A 16,229-nucleotide genomic window follows, 5' to 3' on the forward strand; every position below is an offset into this window, starting at 1 on the left:
CTCATGGGGCAATCAAAGGGAAATATATTCCTGGTATCTTTGTTGTAGTTCATTAAGGCAGGAAGTTTACAGGACTTAAACTTCATAATGCAAAGCAAAAATCATACTTGAGTGGATCCATATAACTTCAAAATGTGCACATATTTCATTAAAAAGTAGGTGTCAACTATTTTCTTAAATGTTACATACACTGTACTTTATTTTTAAATGAAGGAAGTCCACACCCCTACTTTCCACTCAGTGTACATGTAGTGAATCAAACCGCCACTGTCGTTTTATTATACAGCACAAGAAAACAAGTCAAACAACCGTGGTTTAGCTAATCCAGGATAACATGATGACAAACCTACTTGGCTAGGTTTAGGAAAATATTGTGGTTTGGGTTAAATTAATAACTGGTGAAGAAAGCCCAGCAGAGGCTCTTCTTTCTGAGGAAGCTAAAACAAGCTGGCCTGGCCCCTGCACTTCTGGTTAACTTCTACAGAAGTGTGATTGAAAGCATCCTCTGTCAGTGCTTTACTGTGTGGTATGCCAGCTGCACAGCAGAGAACAGGAGGGACCTGGCCCGGGTGGTTAAAACAGCACAGAGGATTGTGGGAGTTACCCTGCCTGACCTGGACACTGTGTATGCTGGCCGCCTCCAGAAGAAGGCCAGCAACATCTGTACAGACATCACACACCCGGGTCACTCTCTGTTTGTTCCACTACCATCAGGAAGGAGATACAGGACTATCAAAACCCGGACTAACAGGCTGAGGAACAGCTTCTTCCCCAGAGCGGTTTCCTCCATCACCCCCCCCCCCCCCCCCCCCCCCCCAACCCCACCCAGCTCACACCGGACAGTGCTGCGGTGAAACAAATATAGTCAATAACACGACACTTTAACTAAGCACATTTTTCACTTTGTAGCCATTGATGCCTGTGCTTTATCTTGTTTGATCTTGTATATATTTATTTAATGTCTTGTTTTAAATCGTCTTGTCTTAATGTTTTTATACACTTTTTAACTGTTGCTGCTGTACTGACTGATGAGTCGCCAACTTAATTTCGTTGTATGTTTTTACAATGACAATACTTATCCTTATCCTTATAAGGGAGCGACTCCTGCGTGCATGTTCCATCCTTCCATGATTTATTCTTTAAATCTGTTTTCGTTGCACTTTGTCGTTTTTGCTTTTATCAATAAACCAACTTTTCCACCTCACCTCGTTGACTAACATAGGTATTGTTTCCGAATTAAGATCTCACTGCGGTCCACCAGCAGGGGCGGGACTTCGCCTGCCGGGATGACAGTAAGTCAGTCATCCCTAAAGCCAGACATGGATCAGATGTCAAAGGTTCATCTTTGTTCCTTAATTCACTGCACATGTGCACACAGTAAGTGTGTGTGTGTGTGTGTGTGTGTGTGTGTGTGTGTGTGTGTGTGTGTGTGTGTGTGTGTGTGTATGTTTCCTCCGTCTGTCTGTGCGTTTGTTTTGCTGACCTGGTGGGCGTTCGGTGCCAGCTGCTTCTTCCTCTCCTGCCTCTCCTCTCCCATCGTTCGAGCTCATCTCATCCGCCACGCTGGCTGACCCTGGCTGTTTCCAAGCTGCACCTTATTTCTGCAGCTCTGAACATACCCTCTCTAAAACCTCTTTCTCTGTCATGAAGCCCTTTTCAGACATTAACTGCCTATAAATGTTCTCTACGGCTTCATTCAGACCCGACAGGATCTTCAGGGAAGGAGTGGTGGCACCGCTGGATCGCAGTAAGTTGGAGATATATATACACACTACTGTGAGCACTGCACAGCTTTATGCATATATAAACCATTATGCACACCCCCGACAACATTATGCACACAGAAAAGACCATTATCTGTGCCAAACAGCATTGTACACATCCGGCAGCATTATATACATTAACTCGAAATCATTTCGCTCACCATACGCCACTGTTCTTGGGATAGTCGGTACGATTATGAGCACGTAAAGACATTTGAAAAGCCTCCAAGTGTGTCACAATTCTTTGTGCATACAGGGTACTAGAAAGATAACGGAAAGTGTTTTTTCACTGTAAGCAGGGAACCTGAGTTTAAGATAAATACTTGAATCCATTTATTTTTTGTGGATTTATGTGTCTACAAGAAGTCATCATCATCAAGCCTTGAGTGCCTTAACGTTTTATTTTCTTGCAGATAACACACACAGTATGTAGTAAACTGCAGCAGTGCATGGCCCAGTCTGTCATGAGCCCCTTTCAGACCATGCTGGCTTCATCTAAGTGAAATAGCTTTGTGTCAGACAAAGGAGGCCGTTATGTAAATGTTCTTTATGGATTCATTCAGACCACTCAGGATCTGCATAGAAAGACTGGTAGCACCGCTGGATAACAGTAAAGAATTGGAAAATAATAATAATAATGCCAAGGAAGAAGACTGCCTTCTGTTCTCTTACAGTCTGCATCACGGTTAGATGATGTTTTCGGGTTGTCCGTCTCTCCCTCCCATTATTGTGAACACCATATCTTAGGACCACCCAGAGGGAATGTCTTTAAAGTTGCCACAAGCAACTTTGACTCAAGGATGAACTGATTAGATGTTGGTGGTCAAAGGTCACTGTGACCGAATAAAACAAGTTTTTTATGGCTGTAATTTAAAAAAGCATATGCTAATTTTGTCAATTTAACACAAATATGTAATAGGATAAAACAATGAGATGATGACATTTTGTACAGGACGTAAACTCCAACTTGACTAGTTGGCGTGAAGCACACAACCTCGAGACAGTAATGCTAGTGTATTTTGCAATTGAAGACTTGAATAATGATGATTGTGATCGTACAGTAAAGGAGATGGGTGGTAACATTGCCTAATAAGTAGGGGCCTTTCTACAAAAGTGACTATGTTGCTGTATCAGACACAAAACCAACATCCGCAATTGCCAAAACATTTATGTAATGAGGTGCATGTTGAAAAAGGGCTATAGTATTTGCTGCAAGATAGTTTTTACTGTGAAGCAGCTGCAAGTATGTGACATGCTGTTCAACACAAAAAGTTGAGTTAACCCAAGGGCGGCTTCTTCATCGAGTGATGAAAATGTGTATGCATCTATATTTACGCATGCTCTGTGCGCCTTTAAAATATGTTAGGGAAGAATGGACTTCATTATTAGTAGTATTAGTAGGAAATGTGCACATTTTAGAAACTTAACAACAGCAACTAGGCTTGATTTAACATGTTTCATCAACATTCATAAGGTGCTTTGATTAACCATGTATGGTTGAATGTGGGCGTGTAGAGGGCGGGATGTGAGGCTGAACCAGCTGTGCACATTTACAGGTTGATTTGGGATTTATAAAAGGAAATAGCTCACTGGCAGGCGTACGCAAAGTTTTATAAATCTGAATATTTTTTGGCGTGCGTGCATTTCCTTCTTTGAATGTACGCAAACATTTAGTTATGGATCCTACGCACTGTTTTATAAGTGAGACCCCTGGTGTGTGCAAATGAATGGGCAGATGTGTGCAGGCCCACGCGCGTCCGTGTGGCGTTGCACAGTTGTGCCTCTCAACAGAGAGCGCCGCTCCGTTTCCTGTGTTCCGCTTCAAACGCTGCCCACATGCTCCTGCCAGCCGTGGGAGGCATGTCATTGTTCTGTGAGATTAGCTTGGCAGGCTGCAAACAGTAATGCATTTAGTCATGCCCACTTTTACAGAAGCAGAAACAATGAGTACATTACTGTAATTAAACAAAGCCCCATCTCCACTTCTTATGGCTTTGTTGCATTGGAACAAAGCTAATGTCACACCGGCACGTATTTCTGACATTATTGTTAACTGTGGTTCTAGAGTCGGAGCCCTTGAGTGGTGGTGGTTGACATTGAATCCCACTGCAAGTCACAATACTTAAATGTTTTTCATATAAATGCAAATCAAAGTGCTTTACATGGTAATCGCAAATTAAATCGTTACATATGCTACACATACGAACAAGTCGAAAAAGGGACAAGTATGATTTTTTTCAACTTTCAAACACCATGGTGAGCACTGAAAAGCAATTATGCATATGTAACACATTATATACGCCCACATCAAAAGAGCATTATCGGTGCCAACCGGCACACATCCAGCAGAATTATGTACATGATTTTGCTCATCACCTGATGAAAAACACTGTCAGCTGTCATGTTGTTTGAAAACAAAGTCAAACAAACGAGATGGACTCGCCATATGTGGGGTGAACCACAGAACATTCTCTTTCCTCACCAGCGTGTGCAAGTCTGTATGTGACGAGAGCAGGCGGCAACCTCCGGTTCTGACGAGTGAAGCCATTGCGGATGTGTCTTAAAACCTGCATTCTCTGTACTGACCAGCAGGGGGCGAGTCCTCCGGTTGCAAAAAATATGTCTGATTGTATAGAAGTCTATGAGAAAGTGACCCTACTTCTCACTTGATGTATTCCCTCAGTAAACATTGTAAACATGAGTTTATGGTCTCAATCACTAGTTTCAAGTCTTCTTCAATTCAGCATGATGTTCATTTAGTAAATGATGGTCCATTTAGAGTCAAATAGACCATAAAGCAGAGTATGCTTTAGGGCGGGCTTACTGTGATTGACAGGTCGCTGCCGCTACCAGAGCCGTATATGGCGTCACTACTCTGCATTCCGACCTCCGTTCATTGGTTGCGGAAATAAAAAACGTGGCGAAGTATGAAATTCAAAATGGCAATGGAGAAATTGCCGAACTCTAGACTTTAAAACGACAGTCCACAAACCAATGAGTGACATCACGATAACTAGGTCCACTTCTTATATACGGTCTAGAGCAGGGGGTCACCAACCTTTTTGAAACAGAGAGCTACTTCAAGGGTACTGAGCAGTACGAAGGGCTACTTGTTTGATACAAACTTCATGAATAACAAAGTTGCACAGATCACCTTTTAATAATAATATGTGTGAAGACACTGATCACATGTCAATGTTAATTATTCCTCACAATAATTATTAACAATGATTGTGTATTTTGTTCAAAATCGCACCTGTTATATTTTTGTAAAAATGATCATTTCTAAAAAAATTAGGAAATGAACTGTCATATCTTCACATCATGACTCGTTTGTACTAACCACTACCTTCGTAACATTTTTGAACAAATCATGAACTCTGTCCGTTTATACAACTTATCAGTTATGTAGAATAAAAAAAGCAACTCTTTCACATGTTTAAATGAATCCTATTACATTAGTACTAATCACCACATTTTGGGAAATCTGGGTCAACTTTGCATTGCGCAATGAAGCCTGCAAGCCGGCCTGTCACCAGCTTTTTTTTTGGGTACCTTTTTCTCCACGTAGAAACTAGTAAAAAGTCTCGTCTATAGCCGAGGGGGGATCCAACCCTCCGAGGCACGCGAGCGTCTTTGGTCGCCTGCGTTCAAACCTCTAGTCTGGGCCTTTTCGATCGTACTGCGTTGCCTCGCCTCTACCCCCGCCACCTACGAGTTGTTGCCCCCGCGGCCTGTTCCGAGGACTGACGGACCTGACGACGGTGTGCGATCGCGGCGGGGGCGGTGCGTCCTGCGCCAACGGGAAGCGCCCGCCATTCGGAACCTGAAAACCTAGTGCGGTGCTGCGGCCTGTTCCTTTTAAAATCTACATTAATGCAAGCGTTTTTGATTAAAAAAGAACAGAAACTACAATTTTTAGATGGAGCTCCATGGGGACTAGTGCTATTTTTAGAACATGCCTTGCGGGCGACTCGCATGGTCCCTGCGGGCGACCAGGTGCCCGCGGGTACCGTGTTGGCTACCTCTGGTCTAGAGTCAGCCATTATTATGAAGCCCAAACTGAGAACACATTTATTTTCTCACAGATAACACATACCGTGCAGCACATCATTGAATCAGCAGTGCATGGCACAGTGAATGGATGTTATACAGTCAGGTTTGATATAAGAAAAGTGAAAAAAAAACACATAGAAAACAGTGCACTTACTTACTTAACGTAAATAGCAATGCTTCACTTCATCTGGGTCACTAAACGTAATTTCAAGGATGAACTCAAATCTCAAAAAAATATATAAGAAGTTTCCTTGCTCTGCACTGTTCTGTGAAATCTAAGAAGGATAGAAATATCTCCACACAGACACCTGTTTGTATGTTGCTGTCAGCCACATCCTACACCAATGACCTCATGAGCAATTCCTGACATTGCATTTGCTAATTAGTTTCAAAAGGCAAAGCAATCTCAATTGGCTCCCTCGAACAGCCTCCTACTGTACTGACTGTATGAACCTGGTTGAGGATACCGCAGTCCGTGGAGATGATGTTTTTGAGAGAGAATGAAATGGACTGTTAATAATTTCTGTTGTTTACTAAATGAGCAGTTTATGTTGGATGCCGGTGTTAACCTAGAATGCAGGAGATAGAGAACTGGCTTCGTTTCCAGTCCCATCCTAGAACTGTAGTCACTGTTCATTTTGTTCTTATACCTTTACTGAGATTTTGACTTCAACTTTATAGATAGAATAACAAAAAGAACATTGACATTCTTTTGCAAACATTTTCAAAGCAAAATTTAGTAAGCCTTTAAATAGTCTATAAAACAGTCTAAAACTCTTTCAGCTGATCTGACGACTTCCACGTTTTTCGGCTCAACCAATCAGATCTAGCCATGACCTCTGTGAGCAAATCATTTCTTGCCGTCAAACTTTAAAACCGTCGGCCACACTGAACCATACTGCAGTACAGGAATCTATGGGAGGGAGGGGTGATATTCCTGAACGCTGTCCCCCCTCCCTCCCCCCTCTCTGTCTCCTGAGACAGACCCCTGTCAGGGCTCTGAGTGCAGAGCGTGAGACTGCTCTGATGAAACTGCTTAATGTGACCGAGAAGATAAATTGGCGCTGCGGACATACCCATGCACCGTGCAATATGTGCTCGGTAATTTGCTTTTTTCCATATTGTTTTTCAAAACCACGGTGACATGGAAATGATAGAAGTGTGGAGAATGTCAAGAAACAGATTTGAAACCACAATTTCACAAGCAAGAGATTCTTCTTCTTCCTCCTCTTCTTCGTCTTATTATTATATCGAGTCACCAGAACACTCTTGACCAGTTTATTTTTACTTTTTTTTGTGCAGTTCTCGTCAGCGTCTCATCTCCCAGACTGCCTGTTGGCAGATTGAAATGTTGCTTGAGGTTCTGCTGGGAAAAACGCGTGCAAGTCTGAAATACACAAGAGGCACTTGGGAACTGGAGGAGTTCTGACACACACTCACACACAGCACTAAAATAACATGTAGCAACATTAACAGCGGACATCTGCGAAGGACATTACGCCGTTTGTTATTAACCTGCAGGGACTTCAGGGGGAGGAGAGTGGGATCACTTTATGACGTCAGACGCTTGGATCCGTCTTATGGGACAAAACCTGAACGCTGCAGTGACGATGATGATGACGTTCAGCAGAAAGCCTCACTAAACTGAACAAAGTCAAAACAAAGATAAATGGATTTCCTGGACCGGCAATGCCTCACAGAAGCTTAACAGCTTGATTTGTCATCCTCGGTTTGGCCGACCTTTTTAACGAGATGTTGTGACATCTTTGGACGGAAAGAGCTCGTAAAATAGTCCGTAAAACAGATCGTAAAGCTCTGGGTAGCCCAGCACTAAAACGATTAACTTCTCCATATATTTACTAAAGAAAAGATATCTGCCGGCTCTGATTGGTTGTTCCTTGTCACATGATCGGCAGCGTTCCAAATGTTGGAATATACAAAAAGAAAATCTTTATCTCTGGGCGCAGCCGTCGCAGCCTGAAAAATAGACGCTCGGGAACGCTTGCGCACGGTGCCGCTCTCACTTTTGAACGCGCGTCCTTCCGCATGTCAACATTGACAACAATGGATTTAAGAGCAAAAAAACCCAGTAAACCTCTTATCCCTTCACGCCTTCTGCCAAACTTTTTTTCTCCTTTCTTCTTCAGCATTCTCTTCATTTCCGACATCACAGCTGGCGACGGATGAACGATGACTGATGGACAACTTTCAAATTAAATGATATTCCACACCAGTCACAGTGATATATTATCTTATTGTCATCATGGAGGAACATTTTTTTTTACTGTTGGTTCACATTGGTGGTCCTAGATTGCACATGTGACACACATCCATTTGGAGCTTTTGTCACCACTGCCAAACAATGTGACTGCTGCAATGACCCACATCTACAAACCAACCAATCAGAACATGACAGGAAATGACACGGCATACATTGTTGCAATGTTGTAAAAAGCTAAGTGGGAAGAGGACACATGTGCACAGCCTCAAGCCAAAACCGTTGATGCGAAATGAAAGAGAAGTTTGGGTGGAAAAAATAAAGAAAACCTTGCCGAGCTGTGGCAGCGCAGGTGGATGACTTGATGACATTATTCTGCTCTCATATAGGCTTCTCTTTCTTTTTTGATGGCACGACTTGCCTTGTCCCAAATTGATATTCGGCAGTTGGACACAGATTGCGACCAAGACAGACCCATCTCACACAGTGCGACATTCACGAAACTTACACGATCGTCGCCATAGCACCATCTAAATGCTCCTTTCCGTAAAACTAGTTTGTGTCTATATATGAAAAGATTTATCAGTAAAACAAGACAACATCTCGTAAACGCACCTCGTGGTGAGGCTGTTTTGTCAACTGTGTCCTTTTGGACACCAACATGGATAAGTAGGACATTTTTTAAAACTTCGTTAAAGTCTGGCAACTCGATGTGCAGACGAAGAACAAGGGATAAAGTTGAAAGCTACAGAACGGCTGCTGAATGGGCCGCGTTGCGTCAAGTCTCAATATTTCAGACGGTATAAATAGCATACAATATTAACCAGAAGATTTAGAGCAGGATGACCTTTGAATGATGTTATACAAAGCAGACAGCATTTGAACTATCAAAGGACATCTTTCCTGCGCCTCTCTTGTCTTCGGGCCACTTATACATCATGAGGGCTGTAGAGTACTCCTCCAGAGAGGGAGCTTCCGTTTACTTCCTCCGCCCTGATATAAACAGACCTGCTCTTATGATTTGCAGCGGCGACAAACTTTGCAGTGGCAACAGAGCGACTGTGAGCGGGAGAGACACGTGCGTTAGTGAGTAAAGTGATCTTTGGATTATTATTCTTCAAAGACAAGAAGCAGTTAATCCTCATGATGAAAACAGAGCCGCACAATATATAGCCCGCGGTGTGTGCTTTCAGTGTGGTATCTGGTACGGCCCCGAGCGTTCTGTCTGCAGTAATGCGTAAACTAAATATGTCTGCGGAAGGATTTGTATTGTCATCCAATGTTGTAATTACGTTAATGCGTTGATTTCATTCATTTGTCTTCGTCTTGCTTCATCTCACATGCACCACCCTGCAGCCGAATCACTCTGCATGCCAATTTATCATTATATTTCTAAATTGTGCTGCCCGTGGCAAAGGGTTTAAAGGTTTTCTTTCTGTTTCTGTGAGCATGTGGTGGATGGCTACATTACCTTTTATAACCTCAATGTGTGTGTGTGTGTGTGTGTGTGGGGGGGGGGGGGGGGGGGGGGCGTTAAAGACATAATTGTCGCTTTAGTTTTCAGCTTAGAGATAAAGTTTCTGCGTGCATGACCTAGATAGACAGTGCTGATAAATTGTGTGCCTTCCTGTGTGGTAAAATGGGTCAACTCTGGAGTTTTCTGACACTTGGAAAAAACGGTGAGACCTAATATTACGATGTCAGATTTCTCTCAAGCGTCCTTTTGGATGCAAATGAATACTCTACCGGTAAGATTAAAGAACTCATTTCAATTGGAAGAGGTACATTTTCATACCCCTCTTGTTCTTCTGCAGCACATCCGTTAGTGACTGCTGAAAATGATCATGTAAAAAATGAAACTGCAGCTAATGGTGTGCAGCTATTTACAGCCTCTTCCTGATAAGGATTACCATACATCACCTATTAGAAATATGAACGAGGTGAAGCAATTTGCTGTAAAAACATTAGCTGCAACCGTAAGAACTGAGGATGGTGATTATGGGTTGTATAACATGAATAAATAAAATTACGAAATTAAAAGCTTAATTTTCTAAACCTACTTCTGATAAAATTAAAAAGTTTCATATACTGTGTTTTGCATATCTGTTTTTAATCTGTGCTGTTGGTTTAATTTTGTCTTGTTTTTTTAACACATTTAATTTTTGCCTTCCTTATAGAGGGGAGAAAGTAAAGGAGACGCTATTCAGCAGAGGTATTTAGATTTAATATCTGAACAACAAAACAAGCAAACAGACTTTGGGGCAAATATTTTTGACTTTTTGCATCTTTGAGCCTGCTCTCTCTCTCTCTCTCTCTCTGACCTCAACCCACTCACTGTCCTTGGCCATTATACAATAATTGACAGTGCGGTGCATCATTGCTGCTGTCAAAATGGCTGCTGCCCTTGCAGTCATGTGTGGCTTCAGCATCTGTATCTCCTCAGGTTGCCTTTCTGCTCCATAAATAATTCACCAGGGAGAGTCCAGTCTTTAATATGATGAGTTAGTGTGGGTGGAGAAAGGTCATGGCTGTCAGCAAGCCCTCTTAAACACATTGTTTTAAGAATTTGTATTATTGTAGCATATTTCTGTAGCACGTTTTTTTTAACATCATATCCTATACTAATGAAAAGATGTGACAGTCAGGAAATGTCAGTAACCAAAGCCGTGAGGTGACAGTACAGTCAGACTGTGAATAGATTTTCAATTTGTTATTTATTAATTATGTTCACCTGTCCAAAAAAACTTTTGAATTATGTCAATGTACTGCATGTTAACTATGCTAACTAAAACAGGAGCATCTAACTGACAGGCTTGTAGATGAATGGACAAAGTGTTCAAAGAGAGGCAAGACATGCTACAAAGAGCGCTGACTTGATTTGTAATGGCAGATGGAGATAAATATGGACAAGCTAGCAAGGGAGCCTGCCACTGTTTGTGGACGTTATGAACCACACATAGAGGAAACGATTCTCCCGTTGCAACTCAAAACCGATAGGTTGCAAATTAGCATGTAAGTGAGTTAGCCTTTGTCAACAAGATATAAGTTCGCTAACATTAGTGCCTCCATTAAATTACATCAAAAACTATGCTAGGTGCAGAGCAAATAACATGTTAGCATTAGGTTGTGGCATTCTAATGACCATTTCTATTTTGTTTTCATCCATTTTTTTCCATCCATCCATTTTCCTCCGCTTATCCGGGGTTGGGTCACGGTGGCAGCAGGCCAAGCAGGCTGACCCAGACTTCCCTTCCCCCGCAACATTTTCTAGCTCATTCCGAGGCGTTCCCAGGCCAGCTGGGAGATGTAATCCCTCCAGCGTGTTCTGGGTCTTCCCCGGGGTCTCCTACCAGTTTGGCGTGCCCGGAAAACCTCCAGTGGGAGGCGCCCAGGGGGTATCCTGATTAGATGCCCGAACCACCTCAGCTGACTCCTTTCGACGCGAAGGAGTAGCGCCTCAACTCCAAGTTCCCTCCTGATGTCCGAGCTCCTTACCCTATCTCTAAGGCTGAGCCCGGCGACCCTATGGAGGAAACTCATTTCGACTGCTTGTAGCCGCAACCTTGTCCTTTCGGTCACGACCCAGAGTTCGTGACCATAGGTGAGGGTCGGAACGTAGACCGACCGGTAAATCTTCATGAAGACGGTCCGGTGCAGCGCCTGCTTTACTGCTGCAGCCGCACCGATCCACCTGTCGATCTCCCCCTCCATCTTGCCCTCACTCGTGAACAAGATCCCAAGATACTTGAACTCCTTCGCTTGCGGTAGGTATTTTGCTTTCAGTTTCTAAGATTTAAGTCAGCTTATTGCGAAGCCAATAAAAATCAAGTTTGTGATTCTTTGAGTTAGACCGTAATGTACGAATGTGGCTAAGTGGAGAGCAGGGCCGTCCTTCAATCAGAGGATCGGCGGTTCGATTCCCGGCTCTGCTAGTTGCATGTCGATGTGTCCTTGAGCGAGACACATAACCCCAAAAATTGCTCCCGTAGTTATGCCTACGGTGTAGAAATGTGATAGAATCTGTATTGTAAGTCACTTTGGATTAAAAGCGTCTGCTAAATGACTGTCATGTATTGTAATGTACAGGCCCTGGTTGACTCCTGTCAATGTCAGAATACAACATGCTGTGTACACCATGATATCAAAAGTGCTGTGGGACAGCTGGGGATTAAGCTAACCAATTAACGTCAACATGTCTTCATGAACAGCTGCCGAATCTAAAAACACACACTCTCAAAGAGAGGAGTGTTGCTGCCACATAAAGAGGAATGTGGCTGTGTCACAGCATCAAGGGACATAGTGAGATATTATGATGCCGACGCCAATTATTATAATAAATAAGGGATTTTATTCTTTATCCTGAGCAAAAATAAATAGACAAACTGTTGCATGTATGAAAAGCATAGAAAATACCAAATTAGAAAGGGTGACAAATCAATCACCATCCATCCAACACATCCAATAGTGATAGAAGGACAAAAGCGTATTTTTTGTAAACAAAACACTTATTTTTTAACTTTCTGGGTTATCTGAATAACAGAACACACATCATATCACTGCTCTTCTACCTCTGTATAACAATGGTTACATGGTGAGACTAGAGGGAAAAGGGTGCCAACTGCTTTTTCATATATTATTATTTAATAGTGCAAGGACTAACGCGTTGACAAAGTGTGCATAGAACTACAGACTCAAGACTCACATGACTGAAATGAAAGCAAAAACATTCATGACATAACTGGTAAAATCCCAGAACACTAAAAAAAATGAATACAGCAGCGTACAGCAGGCCTTGCATAACCTTGAATATTTAATTGTTAGGCCTGTGCACTGAAAGGAGTCGTCAACTATATAAAATAAGGACTGGATTGACACAGGAATGTGAAATGTTCAACACCATCATTTTAAAAGTCAGAGTTCAAAATACTTACCCTGATGAACTTGAGACTTAATTTGAAATCGGGGCAACCTATTGGTCTGAAAAGTGCAATGTTGAAGTGCCTTTAACATGCATCCTTTCTCATGCCCACCAGGAGGCGACTCCTCTGGTTGCCATATGATCTATGAGAAAATTACAGTACTTCTCACTTGATCTATTACCTCAGTAAACATTGTAAACATGAGTTTATGGTTTCAATTGCTAGTTTCAAGTCTTCTCCAATACAGCATGATGTCCATTTAATAAATTAAGGTCCCATTTAGAGTAAAATAGACGATAAAGCAGGGTATGCTATAGGGCGGGGCTACCTTGTGATTGACATGTCGCTACCACGGTGTTGTCTGGTCCCGGAGTTGTTCGTGTTTTCGTCTTAGAACTTCAACCCTTTCACAGTGTGTTTTTGTTCATGGAAGTCAATTGTAACCTTTTTAGTAGCCTAAAAATATCATCATTATTCAGCGTTCGGTTGTACTTAGCTCCTGAATTCTTGTGTCTCTTCTGGTTGCAAAAAATCAAGATGGCTACGGCCAAAAACCAAGATGACGATCAAAACTGGACACTTCAAAACTGTACCAATGGTTGACGTCACGGCGACTACGTCCACTTCTCAAATACAGTCTATGGTTGAAACTTGGTTGGAAAGACGTCAAACTTGTCTTGGATGTGTCTCAAATGACTCAAGACTTTACTTCAACTTGTCTTGATTTACTTGAGACTTGCACTTGTCTCGAATGACTTGACGCTTGACTTAAACTTGTCTCAAATAACTTGAGACTTGTCTCATAAATGTTATAAATGTCTTGACCCTTGACTTATTAGACTTGTCTGAAATGTCTTGAGACTTGGATTTTCCCCAAAAACCTTAAGGACTCTGACTTTGAGAGGACAAGTTAGCCATTTTATCTAATAAATATCAATTAAGAAGAAGCTGTTTGCTCTAATTGACACCTGAGCTTAATTGACCCTTACTTTGTGATTTAACACTGACTTGTCCTCTGAGAGCACCAACACAAAGGCATTATAGTGCAAGATATAATGCTGTGTGACTGCACCTTCATTTATTCTTTCTCTGTTCAGGCAACAGTGCTATTCCCCAATGCATCTGTGTGAAAAGGGGAAAGTGTTAAGACTCGATTCCTCCATTTGCGGATAATTCTTCAGGTCACGAAGCTTCACGTATGAACAGGAGGCCTTTATTTTCTGTTCACTTTACTAAATATAGTTTTGCCTTTGTCATATTTTTCGCACTTCAGTGAATTACACGGGGGCTTGAACCTAGTGCATTCATGATGACTGACTGCACTAAGCCACGCATACATTATTGCAGAATTCGTCATTCATATTTAACACTTAGTTAACAAAAGCCTTTTGTACCATCCCACCCAACCCGTAAGAAACATAAGTGCTAATCCCCAGTGTATCAAACACATTAATCAGATGTTTTATTCAGCTTTTCCTCATGATCATATATTTTACAAGTCAGTCATTAGAAGTCACTCCAACAAATATTTGACATTTTACAGCAAACATTACCCTCTGTTTTCCAAGAGCTTTTGGCACAAAGTACAAATGGTGTTGGGGAAGTGTGGGCGTGCTTTCTGGTGTGTTTTTCTGACAGGCGGGTTACAGGTCAATAAATCTATAAAGGAAAGAGAGTGTTCAAAAATATCAATGAGGAAACAGTTCACACAGCGCACTCTACCACACTGGGAGATCATAAATCAATATAAACCTAAGGTCCATGATACACAAACTTTGCTTGAGGCAATGTTCAGCAGATATGTGCGTTGGCTAATCCATCGCTTTGTGTTCTCTCTGTAGTTAGATTTGTGATTCATCCACAGTGAATTTCCTACTCTTTGTTCTCTTTTTTCTTTATTCTTGTAACATTTCCACATAACTGTCTAAATTGGATGCAATCAATTTGGTAATTATTGGCTTAGTGTCTTTCTATATTGTGACCGAAATAGAGAAAAGAGGTGTTTGAGGGAGCAACATCAGAAAGAATGTGAGAATTTTTGGTTAATTAACTGTCGGCGGTCCCCAGACTTCTGTTCTCCTGTGGCCTTCAAAGTCTTTACTCAGCCACGTCCACCTGTGTGTCCGCTGGCATTTCTTCATTTTAGTTTCCTTGGTGATGGAGGATGGAAGCCGGAGAACACAACATCGTCAGAGCCCGTCCAAATTGGGGCCTCGGCCCTTGCGTAATGTCCTTCCTCTCTGTACCGTGCTATCTCTCTCACCTTTACTGCACATCTGCCAATCTTTAGAATGTGACATTTTGTGAAATGCTCTGGTTCAGATCGTATTATGGTATGGACACATACCATAATAATAATAATGGTCTTTGTTTCCCATTCAGAGGGGAGTTTGAACTGCAGGTATGGTGAGGAGCTTGAGAACATGAGGCCAGGGTGTCTGATATGAGCAGAGGAAAATAAATGAAAACTAAAAACAGACAGATTCCACTCCCACTATAGCTTGACTGTGTGAACATAAGCCAACTGCATGATTCAGAGTATATTTAAAATATAATACACACCTGTGAAAATGTGTTTCTTTGCATAACATGGACACGTTTGCATCAGAGAGAAATTAATTTAGTTTTTCTGTTTTAAAAAAAAAATCTTGATTATGTCATCCTGACAGATACATCTCATATTGTAAATATTGTGTATATTTACAGTATATGTATATACACATCAAATCTGATATACCTGGGTTCCCCGACAGATGTCGGGAGTTTCCTTTTGTAGCTTGCCAATAGTGTAAAGAAGGCCTCCTGGGAAAGTTCAGCACTTCGTTTTATTCCTGTGTTTCTGTAGAAGGTCCGTTATTTTCATGGACTCCACAAATTGTGTTAAATTCCTGTATGAGTTGAAGAATTTTCACCACATCCAACATTCTTTGAAGCAGCTGTGTATAATTTATATATTTTGTATTATCAATATTTTCCCACCAGTCACTCTCCTGATCAACATCAGATTCAGGTGTGCAGTTCAGCGCTCTGTAAATCAAAGAAATGATTTTAAATCCATGTCAGAGTATTGGGGTTACAACAGATGGGAGTTGTAAAGCCTTCGTATTGGTGTCAGTGCATTCAGGCATCACTGAAGTAGGATCTGGTTTTAACGTGTATCTTGTACAGCTCCTCTTCCAGGTCCATATTAAAGTGATTCTAGTCCAAATGTACCCCTTTCCTCGAACACTAACTCTCAGAAAGACAGATCCTTTGGTCGCTGATGATATGATG

This window comes from Anarhichas minor, unplaced genomic scaffold (assembly GCF_050575085.1).
Source record: "Anarhichas minor isolate MPS153535 unplaced genomic scaffold, ASM5057508v1 ptg000087l, whole genome shotgun sequence".
Classification (NCBI taxonomy): Eukaryota; Metazoa; Chordata; class Actinopteri; order Perciformes; family Anarhichadidae; genus Anarhichas; species Anarhichas minor.